This window comes from Helianthus annuus, chromosome 17, assembly GCF_002127325.2.
Source record: "Helianthus annuus cultivar XRQ/B chromosome 17, HanXRQr2.0-SUNRISE, whole genome shotgun sequence".
NCBI lineage: Eukaryota > Viridiplantae > Streptophyta > Magnoliopsida > Asterales > Asteraceae > Helianthus > Helianthus annuus.
The window spans coordinates 73,146,341-73,156,215 of NC_035449.2; the positions used below are offsets into that span (position 1 = coordinate 73,146,341).

General features: G+C 40.2%; 1 long non-coding RNA gene across 2 annotated transcripts; it reads left to right on the top strand.

Moving 5' to 3' along the window:
- The first annotated feature begins 3,189 nt into the window (after window positions 1-3,189).
- Window positions 3,190-5,044, top strand: LOC110905405. 2 transcript variants are annotated; one of them, XR_002573095.2, is made up of 3 exons: window positions 3,190-3,329; window positions 4,213-4,278; window positions 4,922-5,044. It is a non-coding gene; the product is annotated as an uncharacterized LOC110905405 (long non-coding RNA). The 2 variants fall into 2 exon arrangements; XR_002573094.2 differs by lacking the exon at window positions 3,190-3,329 and adding an exon at window positions 3,615-3,731.
- The last annotated feature ends 4,831 nt before the right edge of the window (window positions 5,045-9,875 follow it).

The following is a 9,875-nucleotide window of genomic DNA, read 5'->3' on the forward strand; positions in this document are numbered from 1 at the left end:
CACCAAACGATTAATTTGTATGTTAGTTATCTTTTGTGTGGCTATCAGGGGCGAACCGCACCGGCACCCACCGATTTTTCATTCGTAGTGTTAATTTTACCGAAAATTTTCGAATTCGTTTTTTAGTGAAATATATTAGATTATTAAGAGTCCGTCCCCCACCGATTTGGATTTTAAGAGTCTGGTCCTCGCTGTTCAAACTCTACCACTATGGCTATAATCATGGTCGGCCCAGGTGGCAAGGTTGAGCTCTTTCAATACATTATTTCATTTCACAAAACAAGAGACTGAGCTCTTTCTTGTTTGTTTCATATTTGAAATGTACTACGAAACACATCAACTAGTGTTCGTTTACACAAAATATTCAATATACAAAACACGTGTTACTCTCACGCTTTGAGGTCATCTACGGCACTATAACTACAACTTTAAATGTTGTACCATATGAGATAAATGTAAATTGTAGTGAATTTTGTTTAATGAGAACCGCGTCTAATGTGTGCACTCAATTATATGATTCTACTTCTTCTCTCCATTATGATTTGATTTTTATTAATTAATGCTATTTGTATTTTAATATATATATATATATATATATATATATATATATATATATATATAGAGAGAGAGAGAGAGAGAGAGAAAGTGTATTGTACAATATCCCTTAACGTACATTACGTACAATATAGTGAAATCGCATGTTATAAAATAACATGGATGAAATCGCATGTGATAATTTTGATAAAATCGCATGTTTGTTTTTTGTAACAATTTCGCATGTGATAATTTTGATGAAATAGCATGTTGGTTTTTTGTAACAATTTCGCATATGGTAATTGTTTTGGTCAAAAATCAAGCTAGGATAATACAACCAAATCTTCTGTTGTGAGGAATGATGCTTGAATCAATGAACAAATGTATGAATAACTTGCAATTAAGATGAACAAGTGACACAAGGATTTATACAAGGAAAAAACCCTTGATCAAGAGATGATCTCCGACATAAAAAACCTCAGGTGATGGAAACTACCGATCACCAACTACAATTAAACAAATGATCTTTACAACTCGGGATGATAACAAGCTTGTTACAAGGATCACTAGTGTGCAATGTGTATGAAATCGCCAATGAACTGTTGAGAGCTGTTTCGAGTGTGTGTGTTTGCTAATGATTGTTCTAACTCAAGCTTGTTATCCCCTTTAAAAATAGAAATAATCTAACTAACTAACATTCCGCAAATCATGCTAGCTTCCCACGACTCCCATAACGGTCATTAAGCCATGCACGTGCAGAATATTGAGAGCATATTCCCCAAGAATATCGGCATGACTAGGTCCAATGCGTATACTCCTACAAAACAAACTTAAACATAGTGAGAGCAACCGTTGGTGTAAGGATAACAATGAGGATCCTGGATCCTTATCCTGCAACATCTTCTGAGGATCCTTAATTTAAGCAGAATTGAGGATCCGTGATCCTGACAGTATTTGAGGATCCGTGATCCTTAGTGTTTTGGTCAAAAATCAAGCAAAGATAATGCAACCAAATCTTTATGTGTGAGGTGTGATGCTTGAATCAATGAACAATATTAAGGATCACTCTGAAATGTAATGAACAAGTGACACAGAGATTTATACGAGGAAAAAGCCCTTGATCAAGAGATGATCTCCGGCATAAAAAAACCTCGGGTGATGGAAACTACCTATCACCAACTTAAATAAAATAAAATGTCTGTTACAACTTCGGATGGTAGCGAGCTAGTTACAAGGATCACTAGAGTGAAATGTGTGACAATGGTGTGTAATAGCCGAGCAAACTGTTGTAAACTGATCAGAGCTGTATGAATGTGTGTGTTTTAGCCAAAAATAGCCAAGTGTTCTAATTTAGCTTGCTATCCCCTTTTAAATTTAGTAAAATATCTAAATAACTAACTATCCGCAATTCATGCCCTCTCCCCACGATCTCCATAAAGTTCACCATGGTCAAGCACGTGCGGAATAAAAGAGAATATGCTCCAGGAATATCGCATGACTAAGTCTAAACACGTACTCTTGCAAAACAATCCCATATTCAAAGTAGACAATCGTTAGTGTAAGGATCACTATAATGATCCTGGATCCTGATCCTACAATACTCTCTGAGGATCACCAATTCAGACAGAATTAAGGATCCCTAAACCCGGTAGCAATTGAGGATCACTGATCACAGGAAAATCTTCCCCTAACAATTGCCCCCAAAATACGAGTAAAAGTGAAAATAACGAGTTGTATTTTCTGTTCTTATCTGCAACAAATCAATCGGATAACTAGCCGTTGTAAGCGGACTAGCCATTACCATCCTGACGTCACTGAAGTGACTATCCTGCAAGATCATTATTATAAATTGAAGTTAGCGATAGATATCAAATTGTATTTAAATTCGAGAAAGACTCCCTTTAAATCCTCATCTGAAGATCAAGCAGGTATCTATCTTCCTCTTCTCCCTTTACGTCTTCCTTTCCTGTTCATCTTCTTCTCTACCATCATGACTAAAATGATGCTAAGATCCTCCCCGGCTAAGGATCACGCCAAAGATAGTCCTCTTAAAAGCCATGGATCATTGAAGATTCCATGAAAGAGCGTTGCTGCTTCACCGATCCACAGATAGACAGAATCCGCCATTGTTTTCCGGCGAGTACCGTTTTCAAAACCTTTGATCCCACCATTCTGAGCGATTTCGTGTCTGAAACTTGGGTAGCTTTCCCAGTCACTCCGTTTTCAATAGGATACACATACCCTTTCCCTGAATTCACCCAATCTTTCTTTTCCCTCACCGGCATCTCCTATATTCAAGCTATGCCAATGATGTGGAGGGTCTTGATCACCCTTGAAAGGATCATTGAGCAAGAAGGCATTGATCTGGGAATGTCGGAGTTGGCAGAGATGTACAATCTAGTGAGCCACGGATCCCGCCGATATTTATTCAAACACAAACCTTTTGAAGAACACCCCATTCTGAAAACCACAAAGAATGATACCAACTGGAAAAGGAGGTTCTTCTTTGTCAGGAGGGATACCCTTCCAAACGGGAAGGATTTGCCAAGGAAGTGGGCTACCCATGGTAGGATACAGGATCCTTAGAAGGATCACCGAATAAGCTTGCTTCTGATCAGGATCACTAACATATTTTCATTTCTTTTGTGCAGCTATTTCTGTTTCACATATCATACCGTCACCTGCCACCAAGGAGAGGCTTGCTGCTTTCAGAAAACTTGATCCTGCAACAAGGTCATTTCAAGCTATTACCCAGGATTCTCAAGAAGTATCCTCAGGCTCTGTAACAATGTCGAGTAAGTATCCTGCTTTTTTGTATAATTTGTAACACCCCGAAAATATTAATGTTACATTTTAAACTAAATATCAGTAGTAAGTTAAGATAAAAGACTAGGAAAGATAACCTAGTTAGTAAGAATCTTAACATAATATGACAAAGTATAATTAAATGCCCTTTTTCCATAGCTCATGTATAATTGAGGGACCAAACTTGTCAAATCTAGAACTTCAATTATTACTAGTAAAATAACACACCAAACACACACCTAAGTGTGTGTTTGATCGACCAGAACGCAGGCAACAAGGGGATTTCCCCTCAAACCCTAACATTCACAAAATTCATTAATTGAAGGTTCGAATCAAGTCCAAATTGAAATCTGAACATAGATTTGTGATCACCGTGACTAAGGGATCGTAAGGTATGCAAAATTTCATGATTCGGTTCTACCTTAAATTTTAGAAAAATTTATGAGATTCAAATCTGAGCATGCATGATAGTTGTTTTGATTGAAATAGTGTATAGGGATGAACCCTAGTCGAGTGCTTGTTGAAATTTGGCCTAATTCTTGTAAAGTTCATAATCACCATTAGAGGTGATATGGGGGTTTTTGTAGAAAAGTATGAGACATTAGGATTATGATGTATCCTAGAGTAATTCAAATTCTATGAACAAGGTTCAGAAATTATTAATGTGAAAATTATGTGAAATTGCCTAAATTGATGTTTATCATGGCTAAATGATAAATGTTAAACTTAGTTATGAATTGTAAGAAATCATGCACATAAGATGCTTGATAAAATGCCTAAAAGACATTGATCGACACAAATGTGGTGTTGGTAAAGTAACAAGCTTAGTCATGAGCCGAATGGTTCTAATGGTAATTGGCTTGTATGTTTTAGGCAACACGAGTGAGGCGTCGGGAAGTCAAGCCGGTGCGGACGCTCGTTTAAAGGGAAAGCTTTGAGGTACGTGGTTAACGCTACTATAATATTGATGATTTAGTTTTCATTTTTAATTGTTTACTAGTTATGAACAATATAGAGTCGTGTTGGTTTGGTTGCTTAAATGAGGGACTTCATAATGGCAAACCAAAACGAGTTAACAATGGTGGGTACAAACCGGGTAACGGAAGTACCTCATCCGTAGACCATAAACCCGTGTGTTGGGTAATGGGAAGAATATTATTAACACGCAAACCGATAATGGGAGCGTGTGTGTTGAAGCAAGGGATCCAAAACGGGTCATACTTGTTGCAAAGAAATGTCCCGTACTGTGCTTTGATGACTTAAAAAGTGCAAAAATTGGAATAAACGGGTCAAAACAGCAAAATAGGAAAATATGCAGAAGCTACCGTAAATTACAAATTACGGTAGCCACCGTAATTTACGGTAGAGGGTGAATCGTTACGGTGGTTCTTTACTGATTTACGGCAGAACCATAAATGTCCAGCGCCCACCGTAAATTACGGTGACCACGGTAATTTACGGTGGAGCCCAGCCAAAATTGTTAAGCTTTGTATAATTTCACAGTTCGAATCCGTTTTAAGCGTACTTTTAATTATGTGAAATTTGAAGGATTCTTACATTATTATTTTGTTAAATTTTCCAGCTTTCAAGTAAGTCAACCAAGCGGATGGTGATCAACGCAAGGCTTATGAACCGAACACATTCAAGAAGTAGTTCCGAAAATTTTGTCTTAGATGATCATTAGTAATAATTTTGTAATAGAAGGAATACTTATATATCCTTTTAGTGTTGTGGTGGTTTTAAAACACTTATGTGCTAAACTAGGATTAATATTAATGTTTGTGCTTTTAATGATTATGAACTTTCTTATTTAGTCGGTAAAAATATTGTGTATTTTAAATGAGAGTGTTACAAGTTGGTATTCAGAGCTAAGGTTAAAGAGAATTGTGTTCGGTTCAAGGCTTGATCAACATCCGGTAAGAATTTAATTAAAGCAAATTAAATTTAAAAAGATTAAAAAGGATAACGATTTATTGTGTATGGGAGGAGTATAGTGATATACTCGAACCCGGGAAGTACACTTAGTATAAATGATAAGGCAAAGTTATATATACTTGGCCGAATAATGAGTACGAAGTCTCATGTAAAGGCATGAGAGCGATTGAACAAGATTATTTATCGAATCATTTTAATATTTCAGTAAGAAGATGTCGGGAGGTGCTAGTGACAATGTTCTATCCCTCACTACCGACGAGTTGAAAGAGAAGATTGCCGAGGAAGTTGGAAGGGCCATCGAAGTTAGCCTACCAAGATTTGTGGAAAGAATGCAAAACACCTTACTTTCAACTATGGAGGAAAGAATTGGTGAATTAAGAGAAGACCTTACCAGTGATAGAGGCAAGGCTAAGGAAAAGAAAGGTTGTTCTTACAATAAGTTTATGGCGTGTAAGCCCCCAATTTTCAATGGAGAGGTAGATCCAATTGCTTGTCAAAGGTGGATAAGCGATATTGAGGGTGTTTTCGAACGAACGCATTGTGATGAAAGTGACTTCGTGGCTTATGGAACTGGCCAACTTAGAGGCCAAGCCAAGGATTGGTGGGACAACCTCAGAAACGAAAGGGGTGTTGAAGCAATAAGGGCAATGACTTGGGAAGATTTCAAAGCACCATTCCTCAAACATCATAGCCCCAAGGCAGTGATAAATAAGATAAAGGAGGAATTTATGCAATTGAGACAAAAAGGTGAAACCGTTGATAAAATTACGGGGATGTTCATGGATAAGCTCAAGTTTTGTGATGACTTGGTCAAAACTGAAGAACAGAAAATTTATTATTATCACACCATGCTTAGGGCTGAATATAGGGAGTTCATGACCCCCTCACATTATGAAAGCCTCACCGATATAATCAATGCAGCGCGGGAACGCGAGATTGAACTAAAAAGGCAAGTTGAAAGAGGTGAGAGGAGGGCCTTGGATGAAAACCCGAGTCCCGCAAAGAAGCCAATGGTAGCTGAATCTTCGAAGAAGGGAAGTGCAAAAGGAGGTTCTCCGAGTTGCAAAACATGTGGACGCACTCATAAGGGTGAATGCTACTTCAAGAACAAACCTTGTGTGGCATGTGGCAAGATAGGGCATGGGGTTGCAAATTGCCCAGACAAAGTAACGGTGTGCTATAAATGTTACCAACCGGGTCATAAAAAGTCAGAATGTCCGGAATTGGTGGGAAAGAAAGAGAGTGCCAACTCTAGGGATGAAACCCCAAAAGCTAAGGCAAGGTCGTTCCAAATCACTGCTGCTGAAGCAAAAATGGAACCCAATGTAGTTACAGGTATATTTACTGTAAATTCTATCCTTGCACGTGTTTTATTTGATACCGGTGCGAATAAGTCTTTTGTTTCACATAGATTTATTCAAAACCCCATGTTTACATTAACGAAATTACCTATGCCAATGGAAGTAGAAGTAGGTAATAACAAAAGTTTTCTTGTCTGTGATGTATGTCGGGAATGCAAATTGAATATCGATGGCGAGGAATACTCCATTGATTTAATACCCATGTCCATGGGTGAATTTCAAGTGGTCGTCGGAATGGATTGGCTATCCCGCTACCATGCTAAGGTGATATGCTTACGTAAGGAGATACACCTAACGTCTCCGAGCGGAAGGCGTGTCATCATCTATGGGGAGAAGGCTTGTAATCCCATGATATGCTCGATGGTAGAAGCCCGCAAGTTTATACTACACGGGTGTAAGGCATATTTAACTTACATACGTGACGTCGAAAAAGAAACGCCAAGGATTGAAGACGTACCTGTGGTGTGTGAATTTGAAGATGTCTTTCCCGAGGATCTTCCGGGAATGCCACCAGAGCGCGAAATAGAGTTCGGGATTGAACTGACCCCGGGTGCTAAACCAGTTGCTAAGACACCTTATAGATTGGCACCGTCAGAACTGCAAGAATTAATGTCTCAGTTACAAGATTTACTTGAAAAGGGATTCATTCGGCCTAGCGTGTCTCCTTGGGGAGCTCCCGTGCTATTTGTAAAGAAGAAGGACGGGAGCATGCGGATGTGTATTGATTACCGGGAGTTAAACAAACTCACGGTAAAGAATCGATACCCGCTTCCGGGAATCGATGACTTATTCGATCAATTACAAGGCGCTAGCTGGTTTTCAAAAATCGATTTGACATCGGGTTACCACCAATTAAGGGTAAAGGAAAATGATGTACCAAAAACGACATTCCGAACACGATACGGACATTTCGAATTTCTCGTGATGTCTTTCGGATTAACGAATGCGCCCGCGGCTTTCATGGACCTCATGAACCGGGTTTGCAAACCGATGCTCGATAGATCGGTGATTGTTTTTATAGACGACATCCTCGTTTATTCAAGAAACGAGGCGGAGCACACTAACCATTTACGAGAAGTATTGGAGGTGTTAAGGCGGGAGAGATTATATGCTAAATTCTCAAAATGCGCCTTCTGGTTACGAGAGGTGCAATTCCTAGGGCACGTCATAAGTGCCGAGGGAATATTGGTGGATCCGTCAAAAGTGGAAGCGGTGTCAAAGTGGAGCCCTCCAAAGAATCCATCCGAAATTAGAAGTTTCTTGGGGTTGGCAGGTTACTATCGGAGATTCATTCAGGATTTCTCCAAAATCGCAGCGCCGTTGACCAAATTGACCCGCAAGAATGAGAAGTTCGTCTGGGGAAGCGATCAAGAAAAGGCATTTCAGACATTAAAAGAAAAGTTAACCTGTGCACCGGTGTTGACTTTACCGGATGGTACGGAGGATATGGTAGTGTATTCGGACGCATCACACCTAGGCCTTGGGTGCGTGCTAATGCAAAGGGGAAGGGTGATCGCATATGCCTCTAGGCAACTTAAGCCGCATGAAACAAAGTACCCGACTCATGATCTTGAGTTGGCGGCCGTGGTCTTTGCCTTGAAAATCTGGAGGCATTACTTGTATGGTGTGAAAAGTACTATTTTCACTGACCATAAGAGTTTGAAGTACTTCTTCGATCAGAAGGAGTTAAACATGAGGCAGAGACGTTGGTTAGAAGTGGTGAAAGACTACGACTGCGAGATCCATTACCACCCTGGAAAGGCTAATGTGGTGGCGGATGCCCTTAGCCGAAAGGACGAATGCGCCCCAATACGAGTACGGTCTATGCAGTTGGTAGTAACTTCAGGTTTGCTTGAGCGTATCCGAGAAGCCCAAACCGAAGCGTTAAAGAAAGAAAATTGGAAGAAAGAGCGTATAAAAGGGATGGTAAAAGACCTTACGGAAGGAAGTAATGGGATGAAATGCCGGAATGATAGGATTTGGGTCCCAAACACATGTGGTGTTAAGAGTCTTCTGCTTGACGAGGCTCATAAGTCTCGCTATTCGATCCATCCCGGAGCGACTAAGATGTATAGAGATTTGAAGCAAAACTATTGGTGGCCGGGGATGAAAAGGGATGTGGCTAAATACGTGGAGAAGTGTTTGACTTGTTTACAAGTCAAAGCGGAGCATCAAAAACCATACGGCAAGTTGCAACCATTAGATATTCCAGTTTGGAAGTGGGAACAAATTACAATGGACCTGCTAACCAAACTGCCCAGAACTAGCCGTGGTTTTGATGCCATTTGGGTAATTGTGGATAGACTAACCAAAAGTGCCCATTTCATCCCTATCCGAGAAACTTATACGTCAGAGAAGATGTCGGAAGTGTACACTAATGAGATAATAGCACGCCACGGAGTGCCGCTATCCATCGTGTCCGATAGGGATACCCGGTTCACTTCAAATTTTTGGTGCGATTTCCAAAAGCAAATGGGAACTAAATTGTTCATTAGCACCGCGTACCATCCTCAAACGGATGGTCAAAGTGAAAGAACAATACAAACATTGGGAGATATGTTACGGGCGTGCATAATTGACTTCAGGGGTAGTTGGGGTGTTCACCTACCGTTGGTTGAATTTTCATATAATAACAGTTACCACGCAAGCATCGGTATGGCCCCGTATGAAATGCTATACGGTAGGAAGTGTCGAACTCCGGTATGTTGGGGTGAGGTTGGTCCGCGTGAACTTGCACATAAGGATATAGTCGGACTCACGAATCAAAAGATCGACATAGTCCGAGCTCACCTGAGGGCGGCTCAAAATCGACAGAAGGCGTATGCAGACAAACGAAGAAGACCAATTGAGTTTCAAGTTGGTGATAAGGTGATGTTGAAGGTATCACCATGGAAAGGAATAATCCGGTTTAGAAAAAGGGGAAAGTTAAGCCCAAGGTTTATCGGGCCCTTCAGAATTATCGAGCGGGTCGGTAGGGTGGCATACCGTCTCGAACTGCCCGCAAAGTTGAGTGGGATACATAGCACGTTCCATGTATCACATCTCCTGAAATGTCTAGCTGACGAAACCGCGTATATTCACTATGACGACATCGAGGTGGATAATAGTCTCAACTACGCGGTGAGACCAATTGCAATTCTAGACCGTAAGGTGAAAAGCTTAAGGAACAAAATGATCTATCAAGTAAAGGTCAAATGGGAACACCGAAAAGGATCAGACACCACTTGGGAGTCTGAAGAG